We start from the raw sequence: 18,803 nt of genomic DNA, 5'->3' as shown, positions 1-18,803 counted from the left end.
AACCAGACGGAGGGGCCTGTTTGTGGATTTTGGTTATTCTTGGTGTTAAGGGGCTTCCTCTTCTTACCTATCTGATACTTGGTACTCAGGAAACATTTGTTGAGTGAATGAATGAATGAATGCATGAAAGAAAGAAACACGAGTAACAGCTGAGAATTGGATGTCTCTTCTGATTTTTTTGGGAGATAACATGGTTTTGACCCTCATAGAATTCTTACGGGTTTATATGCTTTAAATGCTACTGTTTATTTAACATGTTAAAGCTTTGAGGAAAGGGATAATTGGGAGAATGGGCTCCTTTCACTTCTCTAATGTTTGCACAGCCCCAGGGTTTACAAAGGGTTTTCTCCAGACCCACATTGAACCTTGCCCCTGAGAGGTAGATGTCACTACCCTTTTGTGGAGGAGGTTGGAGCTCAGAGGAATATAAAGAGTGGCTGGATTTGGACTGGAATTCACATCTTCTTACTTTAGATCATATGCTCCTAGCATTAACCTCTGCGTGTGCGTGTGTGTACATGGAAAAGAAGTGCATGTATTTAAATGAGTTTAAAACTGCAAATTGAGTTTTTCCTTAATCTTCCAATCCAGTGAAGCAAACGGATCTTTCCCTTTCCATGCACGTAGGCTACTTCCTTCAGTATGTTTCACGATGGTGAGGAAAATGCTAGCATAGTGAGCGCTCACTCTGTTCTGTGTTCTAAGTGCTTCACAAGTGGAGTATGAGCTCCTGTAGGCCTCCTAACAAGTCTCGGTATTAGTTTTGTACCCTTTGTGGGGGATGAGATTGTGAGGTATTAGGGAATTAGAACTTCATTTCTTGAGATTCAAGTTTTGCGGTCCTGTGTCCCCCAAATCCATCAAAGCGATTCCACGTGCTAAGTGGAATTTCAGAATTATGTTGTCTTTCCATTCGGAACTGCATTTGCTGTGAGGGGATTGTACTCCACCCACCCACCCCTTTTATTTATTTTATTTTTTTTTTATAAACATAGAGGAACATATATCTTTTTTAAAAATTTTTATTTATTTATGATAGTCACAGAGAGAGAGAGAGGCAGAGACATAGGCAGAGGGAGAAGCAGGTTCCATGCACCGGGAGCCCGACGTGGGATTCGATCCCGGGTCTCCAGGATCGCGCCCTGGGCCAAAGGCAGGCGCCAAACTGCTGCGCCACCCAGGGTTCCCTTACCCCCCCCCACCTTTTAAAAAAGATTTCTTGCTGAGGTATTCCTGGCTCCCTGGAGGCAGTGTGACCCCCTTGCCAGGATGCCTGCCTGGAGTAACCCCTCCCATGCTGTGTGGTGAATAGGAGTGACCGAAGGAGAAGTGAGTGTTGAGCCTTCTGGATGAGGAGGGAAGGGCTGATGATGGCAGATTGTCCCTGCATCTTGAGATCCGTGGTGACTTTGGCCTCCTGCTGGAGCTTTATGTCTCTCTCTCTCTCTCTCTCTCTCTCTCTCTCTCTCTCTCTCTCTTTCTAAAGTGCAGTTCACTGTAATCACCAGTGTTTGTGTCTCCTCTGAGAGGCAGGGCTGGGTTGTGTTTGCGGGGCCTTCCTTCTTGGTTGGCCCTTCTAATTGTCTATTGACCTTGAGGTGGAGGCCATCTGACCTTGAACTCAGAGATCGAAAAATCACTTTTTCTTTCTTCCTATAAGTTCCGTGAGTGCCAAGTGTGAAAAATTCCAAGTTGTGTGATCTTGAGGCATTCTGCAAAAACTAACCTTTGGCATACTTGGCTGCAGCCGACCTCTTTCTAGTAAATTCCCCCCACTGGTTCTTGGCTTTTCTTCTGGAGTTAATGCATTGAGAAAGTTTTCTTCATTGGTATTCCTGGTGTGTGGCCTTGAGTGTTCCTTCCCCCCTCTTGATTTGTGGGGTGGTTTTGTTCGCCTTTGGGTTGCACGGTGAGAGAGGAGCCAGAGAAAGCAGGGGAATAACGGGCCTGGTGTAGGGAGATCCCAGCTTATTCAGACAGCCTGCGCCCGTTTCCTAGAGAAGACACTGGACTTCCAGTTTGCTCATTGATGTCAGCAGCCCTCGGCGAGCTTGGCCGGGAGCTACACGCTCGCCCTGCCTGCCCCGTCCCCCACTGACGCTGAACACAGGTAGTTGGACGGGCAAACCCGGGGCTCGCTGCATCCGCTAGGGAATCAAAGGGAGATTATAAATGCAGGCTCCGTGTGAAGCTTTTTGTGTCTTCGAGGTAAAGCAAGTAAATAAAGGAGAGAAGAGTGCACATGCTGAGGATGTCTCCTGTGCGTTTATTGTGGAGCTTAATGCCAATTTTGGCTCTCAGTGGGAAGCAGTTTCCAGCATTTAATCACTTGGCCAGAAAAAGGGGTGATTGTTCTACAGGCACAGAGAAAGTGGGGTTTCAAGGAAGAACTTTCCACCGAGTCCTGCGCCTGAGTTGAGATCACTGTGCCTGAGTGAGCTGCCGGCAGAGTGGCTTTCGTGACAAACGGTCTGCTTGTTCGGGGCCTGGCACAAGTGCCGCCTTGTTCGTGTGCTGAGTGCCCTCTCCCCACAGAGCTGGAGCTGGGTGCGGGGAGAGGCTGGGGTGACTCTGGTTCAGGTCAGGTCCTCTGTCCTTCCTGAAGCGATTTTGTTTGCTCTGTGAAACAGGAGGTGATAGCAGTGGACATTCACAGAGGGGGACGGGACCGGAGAAGGGTCTGAAGTAGCCATGGAAAGGTTTATGGAGGAAGAGGGATTTAAGGGAGCTTTTCAGGTTTGGGGTAGCTCTAAGCCAAGGAGCAAAGGCATTCCAGAAGGAACCAGAGAAAGCCAAGGAAATCGGCCATTGAGATGTGGGCGATGTGAAGAGAGGCCATTCCAGACCTGGCTCTGTTCTAGTAGTTTCCTTTGGGCACATTTTTGTTCCCTTGATTCCCATCAAAACTGAACTGTTATCCCGCAATGCTGCGTCCACTGGATGGCAGGTTTTGCCACTAACATGGAATCATAGCCCGATTTCCTCCCTCCCTTCCTTCCTTATTTATTTTAGAGACTGCAGTGAGCACAAGTGGGAGGGGCAGAGGGAGAAGCCGACTCTCCGCCTAGCACAGAGCCTCAGTGGGGCTCGATCTCACCACCCTGAGATCATGACCCCCTGAAACCAAGAATTGGAGGGTCAACCTTCTGTGCCACTCAGGTTTTCTTAATTCACACACGCAAAAAATTAATAAATGGATCAGATTTAAAAATTCTCAAGAGTTTCTCCTGAGTACTTAAACATTTGGTCACCTGTCACTGTTAACTACAGACCTCTTCTACTTAGAGTGGGGTTACCTGCTGATAAACCCATCGGCTGGGATGCCTGGCTGGCTTAGTGGTTGAGCGCCTCCCTTCGGCCCAGGGCGTGATCCTGGGGTCCCGAGATCGAGTCTCACGTTAGGCTGCCTGCATGGAGCCTGCTTCTCCCTCTGCCTGGGTCTCTGCCCCCCCCCCCCCCCGTCTCATGAATAAATATATCTTAAAAAAAAATAAACCCATTGGGAGTTGAAAATATAAGAAGCTGAAAATGCATTTACTACCCTAACCCCCAGACCATCAGAGCTCAGCCAGGCCTCCCTCACTTGGGCTCCCAACACCGACACGAGCCTGCAGGTGGGCAAAGTCCTCGCACACGAAGCCTGTTTGAGGGTCAGGTGTGGACGGCCTCGTGTCACGTGCCGACAACCCCACTGTGGGGCCAACGGAGCGCTGCTGGGCACAGAGGGGGGCAGCAGCTGGGTTGCTCGCTGGCCCCCTGGGAGCCGGGTCGCTGCCCCTGCCCAGCGTCACGGGAGGAGGCCCCACTGCACGTCGCTGGCCCGGGCCGAGATCCACAGTCCAACTTCCAGTAGGTTTCTACTGACTGTGGATCGCTCTTGCACCATCGCCAGGTTGAAAAATCCTAAGGTCGAACCATTGTAAGTCAGGGACTGTGTATATATTTACGGTGAATTCAAGGGCGATAAGGGGTGCGATCTGGCAAAAACAGTTATTTTGAGTGTGACAAGCAATATTTAGTGGATTTCTAAAAGCAGAGAGCACCTCAAGTCTTTTTTTTTTTTTTAAGATTTTATTTATTTATTCATGAGAGAGAGAGAGACAGAGAGAGAGAGAGAGAGGCAGAGACCCAGGCACGGGGAGGAGAAGCAGGCTCCGTGCAAGGAGCCGGATGCGGGACTCGATCCTGGGAATCCAGCATCGGGCCCAGAGCCAAAGGCGGATGCCCAACCGCCGAGCCACCCAGGGGTCCCGAGCACCTCGACGCTTTCGGGAGTTAACCTTGGTGGGTGTGAGGTTCGGTCAGGGTGCAGGCTGTGGCCGGGGCTCTGCTGGTGAGCTGTGCACCTCGTGTCGTGTCTGGGCCGTGTTGCCCACCGGGCTTCTCTTGTTAATATGGGAAACTGGTTCCTCGGACTCGGTGTCCCAGCCCAGGCCGCCTCAAAGACTTGGGGGGGGGGGTCTGCTTGCTGGGGGTGTTCAGCAGGGCCTGGTGGGGCAGCCCTGGGGCCCTGGGAGGCCCGGGGCCCCGTGGGGAGCCTGGGTGCGGGAGGCAGGGGAGGGTGCACACCAGTGGGACGTGGGCCTTTCTTGGGGGGGCGCGGAAGCTGGGAAGGAGAGGCTCGCCGCTGACAGGTAATAACGTGGGGGGAGAGAGGGGAGCCCCTAAGTGCGTCCCCGCTGCCCGTCTGGGAGGTGGCCACTCATCGCCGGGGACCGTGCTTGTAGCTTGTCTCCAGCTCTCCGCGCGGTTTGGTGGCCTCACACGGGATTCCTGGTTGGGAGGCCAGGCCTTGCCCCCCGCCGCCCCCGCAGCCCCCGTCCGTTGCCCTGGCGGTCAGGTGGCGCTTCGTGGGGACCTTGCCGCGACTTTGTCTGGACTGTGACCGAGGAGTGTCCTGCGCGGCTGTGCTTTCTCCTGTCCTGGCCTGTCCTTATTCCCCAGCCCTTCCTCAGGATCCCAGTCCCAGGAGGTGTTCTGTGCTGGTGAGAGCCTTCCAGACCCTTCCAGGCCCCGGCCTGATCTGGACGGGGCCCTCTGCCTGCGTCCCCCTGGCCTTGGGGCCTCTGCGGGATGGTGGCTCCCCTCTCTTCCGTGCGTGCTGACTCTTTCTGGCTTAGTGCTGCTCATTTACTCTCTTCTGTCTGGTTCATTAAATAGGATGCGCTAAGCTGATTTCATAACCATGGGTTGTGTGGCTTGTGTGTTGAAAACACCAAGCTAGGTGACCGCTTACGGCGATGCTCTAGGTTTGCTGCGGTGAGTCCCTGTGCCCTCGCCTTCCATCCCCCTCCTCTCCTCCCCCTCCCTCTTCCTCCTCCCACCCCCCCCTCCTCCTCTCCCTCTCCTCTCCTCTTTTCCCCCTCCCTCCTCTTCCTCATCCCCCTTCCCTTTCCTGCTCCTTCCCCCATCCTCTCTCCTCTCCCCCTCCCCTTCCCCATCTCCCTAAAGCTCTTCAGAAAGAACAAGTGGCAGAGCTAAGAATCACAGAGGAAATAAACGGTGGTGTCGCCATCACTGTGTGGACTGAGTATTGCAGGGAGCTGGGGCACGTGCTGGGGCTGCTGTAGGGAAAGGCGCTCCAGGCGGAGGGCTCAGCATGTGCACAGGTGAGGATACTTACTTGGCCCGACAAGTGAGTCCCTTTACTCTTTTTGATAAATTACTAACTGTAGGAAATAAGCATCTCCATCCCCTGCCCTCTTGCTCCTTGGCTAAGGGGCAGGATCGGGCACCATATGGCTGACACAGCACGATCCCAGAATCTCACGAGGACCTCTCTGTCTTGTTTCACAGGAGCCACCAATCACTGCCGCCTGGTGTCTGCTTGTTCTCTGGACCATCTCCTGTGTCCTCGTACTCTGCCTTCGGCTTGCTGGTGTAGCCCTTAAAGCTGAAGTGCTCATACTTACTGACTTTCCCTTAATATGTTGGTCATTTAACAATGCAAATTAAACTCCTATTACTCTGCTTAAAAGGCAAGAGCTGCACATTTCCTAGGGCCGAGCTGGGAGAAGAGGGTAATTTGGAGCAGATAATCGGGTTCCTTATTGCCTCTCTCATGCCAAATAGGAGATCCTCAATGACATTTCTCAGCACCCTCCGTTATTCATTTCAAGGGACATGATCCTTAATGAACTGAAACTTTGTTTTGATGACATGGAGAGAATGAGGCTAATCCACTTAGAGAATAATCCATTTTATCATTTTAATACATCCTATTGTTTTGTAATAAAGAATTATTTTATGATACCTTAAGGGGCTCCTGGGTGGCTCAGTGGGTTAGGCGTCTACTTTCGACTCTGGGATCCTGGGATCAAGTCCTGCACTGGCCCCCCGGCTCAGCAGCAATTCTGCTTCTCTCTCTGACCCTCCCTCCTCTCAGGTGCTCTTCCTCTCTCACTCACTCTGTCTCAAATTAATAAATCTTCAAAAAGAAAAAAATATGCTTAAAGTAATGCACATCTGTTGAAAAAACAAAAACAAATACAAATAAAAGGGGAAAAACTCCTAAATCTGGTGGTAGGTAGGGACAGGTGAAAGATGTCTGTTGTCTAAGTTACTTGATAACAGAGTCCCTCTGCGTTCTGGTAGAGCTGTCCGGATCTGGCTGGGTAGAGCCAGCACGCTGCAGAGCCCCTGTGTTCACACATCTGCTTCCTTGCTGACTCCAGGAGAGGGGAGGCTTATGGCCAAAGCGCAGAGTGTGGGATGAAAGCAGTGGAGCAAGGCTGGTGAGTGATACAGGTGAGGTCGGGGCTTTGTAGACCTGTCAAGGGCCCCTGGAGATAGAGTCTTTTCCTCAGGGTGTTGATTTCAGATTTATATTTTGATTCCCTGGCCTCGTCCTGGAGGAGGGTGAGAGCAGAGGCAGGGACATCAGCTAGGAGCTGGGCAGGTCATCCAGGTGAGGGATGGAGGGAGCATCCAGAAAGTGGACTCAGCTCTAAAGTATCTGCACCTGGCCCCAGCAGGCTGGCTTCCTGGCACATGTGTAACAGGGAGATTCAGTTGCAAAGATCAAGGACAGCTCAAGTTGGATTTTTTTCTTTCTTGATGAAAATCCTAATTCCCAGGGCTCATAAAAAGCCCCCTGTTTGTCCGGCGAAGGGCTGCCACACTAGGAAATACACAGCCTGTCCCCTGGTCGTGTTACAAAAATGCAGATTGGTGCTGCATGCTGCAAGAATTCCAATCAGATTGGTTCCTTTGTATAGTCATCAGTGGATTCTTTTGTACACTTCTGGGCAAAGGATTCCTTTCCATTTTTAGTGGTGTATTTTCAGTGTTTTTCTCGAGGAGAAGGACTGGCTTCCTTGTGTAATTCATCCAGTCCCCACCACCCCCTGCAGCAAAGTTCGGCTCTTGAATGGTTGAATGGATCCATTGTGCCACCCTCTGCCACCCGCAGGTCTCTGCCAGAGATAAAACAGGTGAAATTGCCTTTGCTCTGAGTCACTGCTGCTTTTTCTCGGTTGCTGGAGGCCTGTGGGGGAAGCATTCAGGACTTCACCTTGCTATAGATGACTGTCACACTGGTGATAACCGATGCTGTCTTCAGAATCCTGGGGAGGAGGGTGGGCTTTGTGGGCAGATAGACCTGGCTGTGAGGCCCCGCTGCCCCACAAGTTCCTTAGGCTCGTCTCTCTCCCCTGGGCCTCTGTTTTCTCCTGCGTGGGAGGAGGACACTCACTGTCTTGGCACAAGTGGCCGATGCCTAGGCTAGTGCTCATCAGCGGATGAGGGGCTTCTCTTCTTTCCTGCTAGTCATCTGGGTCTTCACCTTACAGGACATGCGGTGGTGAATTTTAAAAGCTGCTTTGATTGTCTCCCACCCATGAGGCTGTGAATTATTCAGAAAACAATGTGAATTATTCAGGTTAGAGAAAAATAGGAGCTCTTGCATGGTGTTATTATCACTGAGAGGCAAGTAGGGTTTGTTGGGCTGTGGCGAAATAATCTCAAGTTACAGCATAAAGTAAGATTCCTCTAATCCATCAGGGGTGGGGTTGGAAATGAGACAAAACATTGCTCCTTTCTTTGAACATCCAGCTACAGAGTGCCCTTATTTTGAACACTGAAGTGCTAGATCACTTTGTTCGGTGATGGTTTACTCTGGTCTCGTCATTCCTACTCCCGAGTATGAAAGCTGGTCCCTATTTCCTATACAAATAATCATAATTCATATGAAGTTCTACTTTTCCCCCAGACACTATAGTGTAATGTGTGTCGTGACTAGTATTAGGATTACATATATGTGCGTTTGTGTGTGTACATGTCCTTTAGATTGAATGTAGCTAGTAGGGGTATTGGAAAATTTCCCTAAATTCCTAAATTGAATCCTGGAGCCTGCTCCTGTGGTTTGTGAACCTGGCTCGGTGCTCGCATTCCCAGCCGCTGTCTGATGAGACTCACAGGGCTGTGGAAACAGTGCTGGACCATCCTGTGAGGACAAGAATGAGGTTGTGGTCATGGCAAATTCCAGATGCACGTAGTGCAGGCAGGCACAGGTTTTGTCACTCTTTCCCCTGCAAAATTTTGTTTTTATTTCTATTTTTTACGTATTTATTTGCGAGAAAGAGAGCTTGCACATGAGCGGGTGTGTGGGGGGGGTAGGGTCAGAGGGAGAAGCAGACACCCCACCAAGCAAGCGGGGAGCCAGATGTGGGGCTCTGTCCCAGGACGCTGGGATCACGACCCGAGTGGAATGCAGACACTTAACCAACTGAGCCATCCAGGTGCTGCCCCCCCTGCAAAATTTCTAACTGAATTTGAATCACTCACTTTTAAATTCTGATTCTGACTTCACATCTGCAATTTCCTTCAGTTCTCAAAAGGAGTACCCTGTGTCTTCCTACTGGGGCATAGAGGAGCGGCATGTGGTAGCCTGGTATCTGGGCGATCACATGCTGTAACCCTCCGGTGGTTTCCGCGTGGCAGGATTTTAAACTCCAGCTGTATAAAAGGAGTTTTGGGAATCTCACTTGCACTCTATTCTGTTTTGTAGAAACAACTGCATTTGATAAATTTCTCATTACTGGCATAACCAAGCCTGTTTGTTCAGGACAAGATCTTTGCACTTAGCATTTTAATGCCAGGTATTTAAGGAACGTTGAGGCTCAGATAATGAAGAGCCTTGAAATGAGAATTTAATTTTACATCTTTTGTGCAACAGCAGAGAGAGCTTGAAAATGACAAACCTTGTCTTTTGTTATTCTCTCTAATAGTTTTAACTCTTTTTTAAATTTTTATTTATTCATGAGACACACAGAGAGGGGCAGAGACACAGGCAGAGGGAGAAGCAGGCTCCCTGCAGGGAGCCTGACTTGGGACTCCATCCCAGGTCTCCAGGATCATGCCCTGGGCTGAAGGCGGTGCTAAACCGCTGAGCCACCCTGGCTGCCTCAGTTTTAACTCTTTTTAAGAGGAATCTTTATCTCGGGTGTTTGATTATCAAGCCACCAATATTTGGATTCAGGCAGAGTCTTTAGAAGCCAAGATTGGGAGAGGGGAGATGAGGCTTCAGGGTTGGATCGGCATTGAAAACCACCCCGTTGATGGAGAGAAGGCAGGAGGCACAGGGGGGTTCCTGGTTAGAGGTCGGGAGGCCTGGCTCCCAGTTCTGACTTGGAAGTGACCTGTGCTGTTCGTGGCGGCTACTAATTGTCCTACTCTCTTTGTAAGTGGCATCCCAGCGCTCCCAGGTAGAGGATTATATCCCCGTTTGCTGATAGGGAAACTGAGGCTTAATACCATGCCTAGGGCTACAGAACTGAAAAATACGTCTCCACTGTTGATTTCACGTGTAACACTTGACTCAGCCTTGTTCGACAGATCTCAGTTGCCTTGATCTTGCAAAAAGGGTTTGGGGACACATCACTGATGGTAACTCCTGAACTGGACAGTTCTAAGTATTCTCAAAAAGGCAATTTCTTAACTTCCATACTTCCTCCTTTTCTGCAGTGATGACAGCAGGCTCTGGAAGACTAAAGGTCTCTCTTCTTTCAGACCCAGTGCCGGTAATGACTCGGTGCTGTTCCAGGATTAGAAGTAAGCTAAGAGGAGAGCGCCCAGCAGGATATTTATGTTCTCTGAGCTCCAGTGAACTGTGCTGGCCTGTGTTCTGCATCCAGGTCCGCAGGGAGGCGGTGGATGGGCTGGTGAAGGGAGGCAATAGGAAGTAGTTGATCCCTCCTGCTGGCAGGGTGGTTCGACACCGTGGTCGGCTCTGCGACGGGCCAGCCTGGGTTTCCGCAGCCGTCGGAGGAAGGGAAAAGGGAGGGATGGGGGGCCAGCTCAGGGTTCTGCAGGTGCTGGTCCAGAACCACGAGGCCCTGTTATCTCACACGTAGGGAAGGAGAGGGTTAATGAATACATAAAATGGGCAGGCCTTTCCTCTGTGGTCTGACGCGGAGTGTCTCAAATACCACTTTAGGTGTTAAGTCATAGCTTTCTGCTGAAAAATAGCTGGTGCTTCGGTTAGTCTTTGTTGTTACTGTGATGGCATTTAGGAACCCTTTTGGTTTTGTCCTCTCTGTCCAGAACAGACTGTTCTATCCCAAATACGGCTGAAGGACCATGGTTATATACAGAGAGCAGGGTGTCTCTTATTTTCCAGGCTAGTCCTAGGGCCACCTTACTGATGAAGCATTATGGAGAGGAAGGTTTACTTTTCTACTTTATTTTAAAATTATTTACTAAATTTTCTGACTCTGAAAGTAAATACTAGGAGAAAAAAAAAAAAACCATAGAAAAAGAAGAGATAAAAATGAGCCACCAATCTCAGTAGACGGAAGTATGAGCAGCTAGTTGATCTTCCAGCATATATGAACCCCATTCTCTGCAGGCAGGCAGACCTGCTTGTGAGACGTCTAACCCGAGAGCAGAATGGGGCCTCTCTTTCCAGGTGTGTGTCCCAGGTGCCTGGAGGAGCCCCTGGTGCGAGGTTAGGAGCTGGGAGTGTCCCCTACTGAGCAGCTAAGTGATTGTGTGCTCGGTAGTGTCAGGCTCCAACGGAAAAGAACTGCTCACACAGGTGTGGAGGATGAACGGAAAGGGGGTCACCCTGGTTATCCGAGATAACCCAGAAATGGTATCTGTAGGAAACAGGTGCCACCCGCGGGGCTGTGGGAATGAGGGAAGAGCTGGGGTGATCTGAACCACAGACAGGGCTGGGAGGAGGCCCAGCAGGGAAGGGTGCTGAGCCACTGGGGGACAGAGGGCATGTGCTCCAGCCTCTGGGGGCGGGCGGGCTCAAGGTCAGTGCTGGGTGGAGTTGGAGTCACTGCTGATGGCAGGAGACAGGGACAGTGGGGAGGCAGGAGGGACAGACAGGAGGACACAGCCTCTGGGCCCTGACCGGGAGCCACCTGGAAAGAGCATCAGGAAGTGCAGTATGTGGGGTCCTAAGCCAGGTGTCAAAGAGCAGAGAAGGGACAGTGGCTTTGGAGTGGAGAAGACTGTCAGTAGCCAGCACTGTCATTTTAAAGAATTAAATCTGCAAAAAAAAAAAAAAAAAAGAATTAAATCTGGAATCGACTTCTGTTCTAATGTCGCCTTCTATTTTTACTGTGAATTATATATATGTCAAGGGCATTTTCCGGTACCAACAGATAGGACATCTACTTTATCTTTTCTGTCGTACAGATTCTGGGGTCAGATTCCAGCTGAGCTACTCATTATGGCCTGACCGACCAGTCTGTTACGACTTAGGCAACATTTTCCTTGTTTGTAAAGTTCACCAAGTTGTGAGTATTAAATAAAATTAAGTCCAAGTGTTAGCAGTGAACCCTGGCTGGCATAACAATACTAACAGTAGTCATGATAATTATGAGTCTAATGGGTTTAACCAGTCCCAGTAGATGATGTCTAGTGAATTGTTTGGTTTTTCCCCTTAATGAATATTCTTGTAAATGCATCTTGGCCCATTTGTCTGTGTAGCTCTGTCAGGTGGATTTTTCCAAATGGACTGTTTACATGAGGCTCTTTGCTACTTAAGGCTTTCATATGTTTTTGCCAAATTGTCTTCTAGAAATACCATATCAATTTTCTGTCTTCTAACAGAGTGCCTGTCCCCTCTCCGAGATTTTCATCAGCCTGGGTATTGTTGCTCTTTCTTGCTCTTTGTCAGTTTGCTGAGCTGAAAACCTATACTCTTGTTTTTTATTTGCATCCCTTTGATTATTAGTGATTTTGAAAGCATTTTTCACTGACTCCTGTGGAAGCAGTTGTGCTTTGTGTCCAAGCTCTGGGAGCCTGGACTGCTCACTGGCTCAGTTGTCAAGAGCGGTTTTCTCAAAATCTCTATTTCATAGGGTGGAGACGGTAGTAGCAGTGCCCATCTCGCAGAGCCATAGGACTGCAAGACGCGATGTAGAAAAATGCTGACTCTGTGTCAGACTTTTGGAGTGAACCTTTAATTAACCCTGGAATTAACTTCACCTCCTCTTATTTGGTTGCTCTCTTGACCCTCAGAAAAGGGAACTGGGGACACCTGAAATTTGGGGGGTGGTGGTGGTGCTGGGGTGGTGGTTGCAGAGGCTGGGCGGTTCTGAGCCCTAGTGAAGACCAGCACAGCTGTGGGTGGTTGAGGCCGAATGTGAGCCCAGGTCTGGGGCTCAGAGGCTATTAGGTAACCGAGGGGGCCCCACCGCGGTGGGCCCTGACATCATTTAAGATCATGCAGGATTTGGACCAGTGAGGAAGATGGTGACCCAGGCTCCAGTGTCCCCTTTGAAGAAGGGACAGGATACAGGGGTGTTGAGTGATGGGCCAGGTGGTCTGTGGATAGTATGGCAGGAAGCCTCTTACTGACCAGTGGAGGAGCAGGGGTTCGGAGGCTGCTGTGGAGTCGGGCTTGGCCATCAGCCCTGGCCCTGGGAAGTGTTGGGACAACCGTGGGCCTCCCCCTGGCCTGTGTTCCATGCAGAGCCCAGCTTCACGTGTGGCAAGTGTGGGAGCGCTTGGGGGAAGGATGAAGGAGAAGGGGTCCTCGTGGGTTGGGTGAGAGGGGAGGGGCGGCGGTGTGTGTTGGCGCAGTGGCTCGGGCCCCCACTTCCTGCGAGTCCGTACCAGGAGATCTCAGCAGAGATAGCACCTCCCCGCAGCAATCAGAGATGTCTCAACCCATGGACCAATTCCCCTTTTACAGCCGAGTCGCCCCCCTGGTTGAGCAGCACTGTTGTAGAAAGATCGGCGTTTCTACTTAGCCTCTGCCTCTCGCACCCCGTGATCTGGGACCAGTTACAGCCTTCCCTGAGCTTCAGCACTCCTGTCTGTGAGTTATCACGGTGGTCATTATTTATACCACGGCTCTGAAGGCTCATTTTTGCATCAACAGCGTTGTTAAAATGGTTCATTTTTTCCCTAAATTCAGAGGTATTAAGTCACATTGTAATGTGAATACAGTGAGGAGGGAGATGGGCCACTATTTCCAGTGGGCATTTGCTGATTGTATAGCACAGGCTTGGTTCTTCCTGCCTGTTGTCCAGTTTTTTTGTTGGTCATTTCTCACTTGGGGTTTTGAATGTCCTCTTACTGCATGTGGCCTCCCTTTGTTACCCCTTGTCTTCTCCGCCAGCGCATCCCATCCTATCCTGCCAGCCCCCACCCCGCCTGCGGGGTCTGCTCCTGGCCCTGGTGACGTCTGTGCCCTGCAGAAGGGGCCAGGCTGACAGTGGGGCTCAGCTGTCAAGGCGTGTGCCTTGGACCTGAGGCGCTCTCCCCTTGGCCTCCTGGAATCACCTGTCTGTTTGATGTTACATCTTACACGTGTTGTCTTGCTTAACTAATCTGTCACTTGAGTCTTGTTTTCTCTTCCCAACCCTATTAGTCTGCTCAGGCTCAGAACAAAGTACCCCTGGCTGGGGGGGTGTAAGTACCAGAAATTTATTTCTGGAAGTTCTTGACCAAGGTGCCAGTGGGGTTGATTCTTTGAGTCCTCTCTCCTTGGCCTGTAGATGCCTGTGTGCTCCGTCTGTCCACAGGTGGCCTTCTCTGTGTGCGTCCACGTGGCCTCTCCTAAGGAATAGCAGGCAGGTGGGATTCCAGCCACACAAGCGACCTCCTTTTAACTTAATCACCTCTCTCAAGGCCTGTTCTCAAAATACAGCCACATTCTCAGGTACAGGGAGTTGGGGCTTCAACATATGAATTTGGGGGAGAGGTAGAGGTTGTCATACAGGTCAGCCATGACACTAAATTATATGCTTTTTGTGGGAAGAGGCCAGTGTGCGGTGGATCATTAAATTTTTCTTGGAAGAAAGGTGAACCTTTTTTTGTTTGTTTGTTTGTTTTTGTATTTTAAGATTTCATTATTTGATTTTGCTTCTAAGAGGTTGGTAAGAACTTCAGCGCCCCTTCACCAAGTGATACTTATTAATAGTCTCGCACATACAAGGAACCTCATGTGTTCATCTCGAGTGGGACAAGGCAGATTGTTTCTGAGAAACCTCCAGCCAGTTGTGTGATTGCACAACCTGGAAGTAGCAGAGGAGGAAGCTTTTGCAGAGGGAAAAGCTGACCATTGAAAGCATTACTCCCAAGAAAGGGTCACCGTTTACAGAAGGCGGAGGCGCACCAACAGCTGATGTCACCTGCCCGGAGTGCAGGCTCCGGCTCCCGAAGAGGTAGCCTTGCAGGGCTCGGAGGATCTCGGGTGGCCAAGTGGTAAGTCCTGGAGGCACCTGCTATGTGACCGGAGATGGGCAAGAGTGCAGGGTTTGGAGAGGAGCAAACCAGAGGCAGGCCTTCCTGGGGGGCGAGTCGAGGTGCCGTCCGTCCACCTGTCACCTGGCAGTGGAAGGTGCCCCTCCGTGGCAGCCGAGCCTTCTGCATACTCTTCAGAACTGCCGCTGCCCTCGGGTGTGCCAGCTTCACCACCTGTAACGTTGAGCGTATTTGCAGTCTCCTAAATGAGACTCTCGCGTGTAGGGGATGAATGCCACCTGGTAAGACCTGCCTCGGTCGGGGAGGTGGCTTTGCCTTCCCGGGACACTTTAATAAAATTGGAAATTCTTCTATGGTCATAGCAGTGTTAGGTGACCTCAAGGTTCCTGAGCTGGTAATTCATCTCCAACATACTTGACCTAGTTTACTGCTTTCTGGAAGGATTTTGTTCAGGCCTCAGGATTGGGAACTTTTTTTAGGAACCAGTCTAAATGAGCCTGATTGGTTTTCTTAAATGGAGATGTTGCTTGGGGGGGGGGGGGGTGAGGTGGGGAGAGAATTTAAGAAAATGAGTGGATTTAAAATGTACGCACACTGCAGAAGTTGAGAATTTTTCTTGAAGGAGGAAGAAATGGGCACCTGTGAATGTTTCTCTTAAATTATTTGAGAATTGAAGCTTTCCTGGGGATGGGAGTTTCTGTGCTTTTTGTCTGAGTAAGGCTCTTCCCAGTACTGAATATTGAATTGTTATTTTATTTTTTTTGGAAGAAAGATAGATTTTAAGTTTTAAATGTTTCCTTATTTGTTAAAAGATTTTCGTGAAGAATTAAATGTAAATGGCTGAGTGTGGGGTGGTGCATTTTCGTTCTGCAGTGGGACACGTCTGCTTATCTGTTTATTACCCTGCTGGCCTGCGCCATCCACCTCTGTGTGGGGAAATTCTAACTACTGGTTTGAAACCTTTGTTTCTAGTGCTTAAATGGAGGAGAAAATGCAAAGCACCAATTATTTGGCCTGACAAAATGCATTTTAGATCAGAGATAGCTAGATTGCTTTGAGCATTTGCTTAGGGGTAGAGGGAGAAAAGAGCTCCCCCCAACCCAAGGGTACAGGCATTCATCTCCAGGTGACTGGTCCCTCTGAGCAGGCCGGCCCTGCTGCTGGTGGCTGCACGGTGGTGGGGGCTGGCGGGCATCAAGGCCAGGGCACTATTTTCCATGCGGGAGAGGCCTTAGCTCATCGGGGGTGGATGACCTTAGTTCATCAGGGCCAGCGTGACCCTCTACCCCTTGCCTCCCCTGCCTTAGGTGAGTTAGTGTAAATCCCAGACTCCCAGCTACAAGGGGACTTTGAACTTTGACTCTTAGGGAATTCAGGCCACACCTCAACCAGGCAGAGAGAGATTAGAATCTAAACCCACTTTTTAAAAACCCTACCAGGGGTTTCATAACTTCCTAGGGTGTCATTTTCTGCTGCCCAAATGTGATTTTTGGAGTCCCTCCTTTGCCAAATGTGCATTCCTCACATGCTCGCCTAAAACGATCGTAAATCCGATGCCACCTCTGCATACAGACCACCGGCTCGGAGAGGGGGCTGCTGCAGACTTGCCCTCCCTGTGTCTGCTCGGCCCGTTCACCTTTTCTCCTCCTGTTTCTTTCTTCTCTGGGGTTTGTCCCAGCTCCAGTCCTCTTACTCCTGTTTCGATGATCCCTGTGTCACGGTTTGCTTCAGGTCAGGGATGAACTATATAGTAATTCAGAATTCAAATTTCTGCTGCATAGCAGGTTTTCCAGGAATGGTTGCTAAATACGAAGGCCCAGTGAAAATACAGAACTCACCACAGCTTGGTAGCTTACAGGATGGCTTCGAAGGGTGAGTCTGTAGACTGGATTGGCCTCACTGGACTACTGTGTGGGTACATGCACATAGAGAGAGGGGCAGCCTGGACAAGGCTTACTGGTATTTTAGTACTGATGGACACCTTGGGTCAGGTGTTATTAGTAATTCAACTGAGTGGTATGAGAGCGCAAAGAGGAGGTTATGTGAGGTGAGTCTGTGCAAGGGAGAGCCCAGGCAGGATTGGGGCGACCAGGATGCCCAAGTGTTCGTGGCTGGGCCCACGGGGAGAATGAGATCACAGCTGTATCACTGCTGGGGGAGGGGGTGTGTGAATATACTGCTCACTCACTTTTGATGGCATTGAGCAATCTATTCCATGGGATAGAAAAATGTCATTGGTGTGATTCGGTAAATATTGGGTGACACAAGAAGCTGTTGGGGCATAAAGTGGTTCTACTTCCTCATAAAAACCATTTCATTTCTAATTTTGAAAGTATAATAAATGCTCTTCAGAAGAATAAAGGTTAAGTGAAACAACAGTTCAGGCGTGATAGAAAATGAGACCCAACATGGAAGCCTTCTCTGTTCTCACCCCGTAGAGGAACTATTGGTAATGTTTGGTAGGTGTGTTTTCCCAGAGGGATTCATGATAACAGTTATGGGGTGGGGGTGAGGGGGCTGCACGTGGTTGGGCATCTGATTCTTGCTTTTGGCTCAGGTCATGATCTCGGCTGTGGGATGGAGCCCTGTGTCAGGCTCCACACTCAGTGGGGGTCTGCTTGAGATTCTCTTCTCCTCCCCCTCTACTACCACCCCCACCCCCAACTCTTAAACTCTGCCAGGCCTTGGAGCAGAGGAATGAGGAACATGGGATCTGTTTGGCTTTTGGCATACCACCCCAGTCATTCTTGCCAACACTGCTGGCTCAGAGATGGACTGATTCAGGGCTGGGTTGCCGGAGGAAGAGGGTTAGGGTTGATACAGATCTGGGAGTCCTTGGCATTTAGAAATTTTGTTAGCTCTCCACACACATTTCCTTGGGTAGAGGGGACTGAGCTCGTTCCTGCAGATAAGTCCAAAGCAGCCAATTGCAAATGGGAACTCTTCGAAACTAGTGCAAATTACCCATTTTTACTCCATGGTATTTCCTTGTTTTTTTAAATAGGATATTGCTCCTCGGGCAGCTCAGGTGGCTCAGCGGTTTAGTGCTGCCTTCATCCCAGGGCGTGATCCTGGAGACCTGGGATCGAGTCCCGCATCGGGCTCCCTGCATGGAGCCTGCTTCTCCCTCTGCCTGTGTCTCTGCCTCTCTCTCTCTCTCTCTCTGTGTCTCTTATGGACAAATAAATAAAATCTAAAAAAAAAATAGGACATTGCTTCTCAAAGTTTATTGTGTTTCCAAATCACCTGGAAGCCTGTAAACATACACCATTGGACTTCAGCCCAGAGGTACTGATTCTGGAGCTCTGGGTGGAGCCTGACCACCAAGTTACCAGGTGATGGCGGTGCTGGTAGTCAGGGGTCCACACTTTGAGAACCACTGTCCTACTCATTGAGACTTCCAGAAAAATCAATAATCCAAGAAGATGCTCCCTGCCGGTCCTGTAGCTTTTTAGTACACCATCCTACATAGAATCGTGCAGGGAGCTAGTAGCACTTGTCCATCATGGCAAATACACAGATTGTACAGCTGGTATTAATGTTCTTTGATTGTGAACAGCACTCGGAGGGTGGCTCATGTTCTTCATCCTCAGGGTTTCGGGAGAGAGGAGGCTCAATGAGCATGCAGGGCTGTGGAAGGGGCCTGGCTCAACCGCTCTGGAGGGTGGAATGGTTTTACATAAGAAGCTTTATCATCCTGTGGGTGAATCGGTATCTATCTTCCCACAGTTTCTCCTTTGATAATTAAAAAGACCACCCTCATACATGTAACAGGCCCTTTATAGATGGACCTGAGGAACAGCAGAGGTACAGAGTGTGTCCCAGGGCTTGTAATTGTAAAGATTTAAATTAGAAGTGGGAAGAGGTTGACATTGGTGCTTGTTGGAAGGTGCTTGTTGGAAGATTCAAAGGCAAAGTCAACAGTCTAAACGCAAGTACAAAGTGCTTGGCATTAAAATTAAACATTAATTTCAAACAACAGGAAAAAAAAAACCAGCATTCAACAGAGGTAGATTGACAAAAGAATGGAATACAAATATTCCATAGAAAAATCCTTAATGAAATGGACATATGATGTGGACCTTTAAAAAAAAAAGCCATAAATCCAAGGAAAGTTCCCTATGGTGAAAACCATA

The 18,803-nt window shown here is 49.7% G+C and overlaps 1 protein-coding gene and 1 long non-coding RNA gene across 8 annotated transcripts in view; both read left to right on the top strand.

The window, feature by feature from the left end:
• The window catches only part of NEDD4L (NEDD4 like E3 ubiquitin protein ligase), a 338,487-nt gene that overhangs the window by 72,483 nt on the left and 247,201 nt on the right, over window positions 1-18,803 (top strand). The window lies entirely within an intron of this gene.
• Window positions 14,104-17,834, top strand: LOC140631049 (uncharacterized). The gene is made up of 4 exons (XR_012028730.1): window positions 14,104-14,667; window positions 16,449-16,539; window positions 17,001-17,126; window positions 17,672-17,834. It is a non-coding gene; the product is annotated as an uncharacterized lncRNA (long non-coding RNA).

Source organism: Canis lupus, chromosome 1, assembly GCF_048164855.1.
Source record: "Canis lupus baileyi chromosome 1, mCanLup2.hap1, whole genome shotgun sequence".
Classification (NCBI taxonomy): Eukaryota; Metazoa; Chordata; class Mammalia; order Carnivora; family Canidae; genus Canis; species Canis lupus.
Note: the sequence above shows the minus strand (reverse complement) of the source record. Positions and strands in the feature narration are given on the sequence as shown.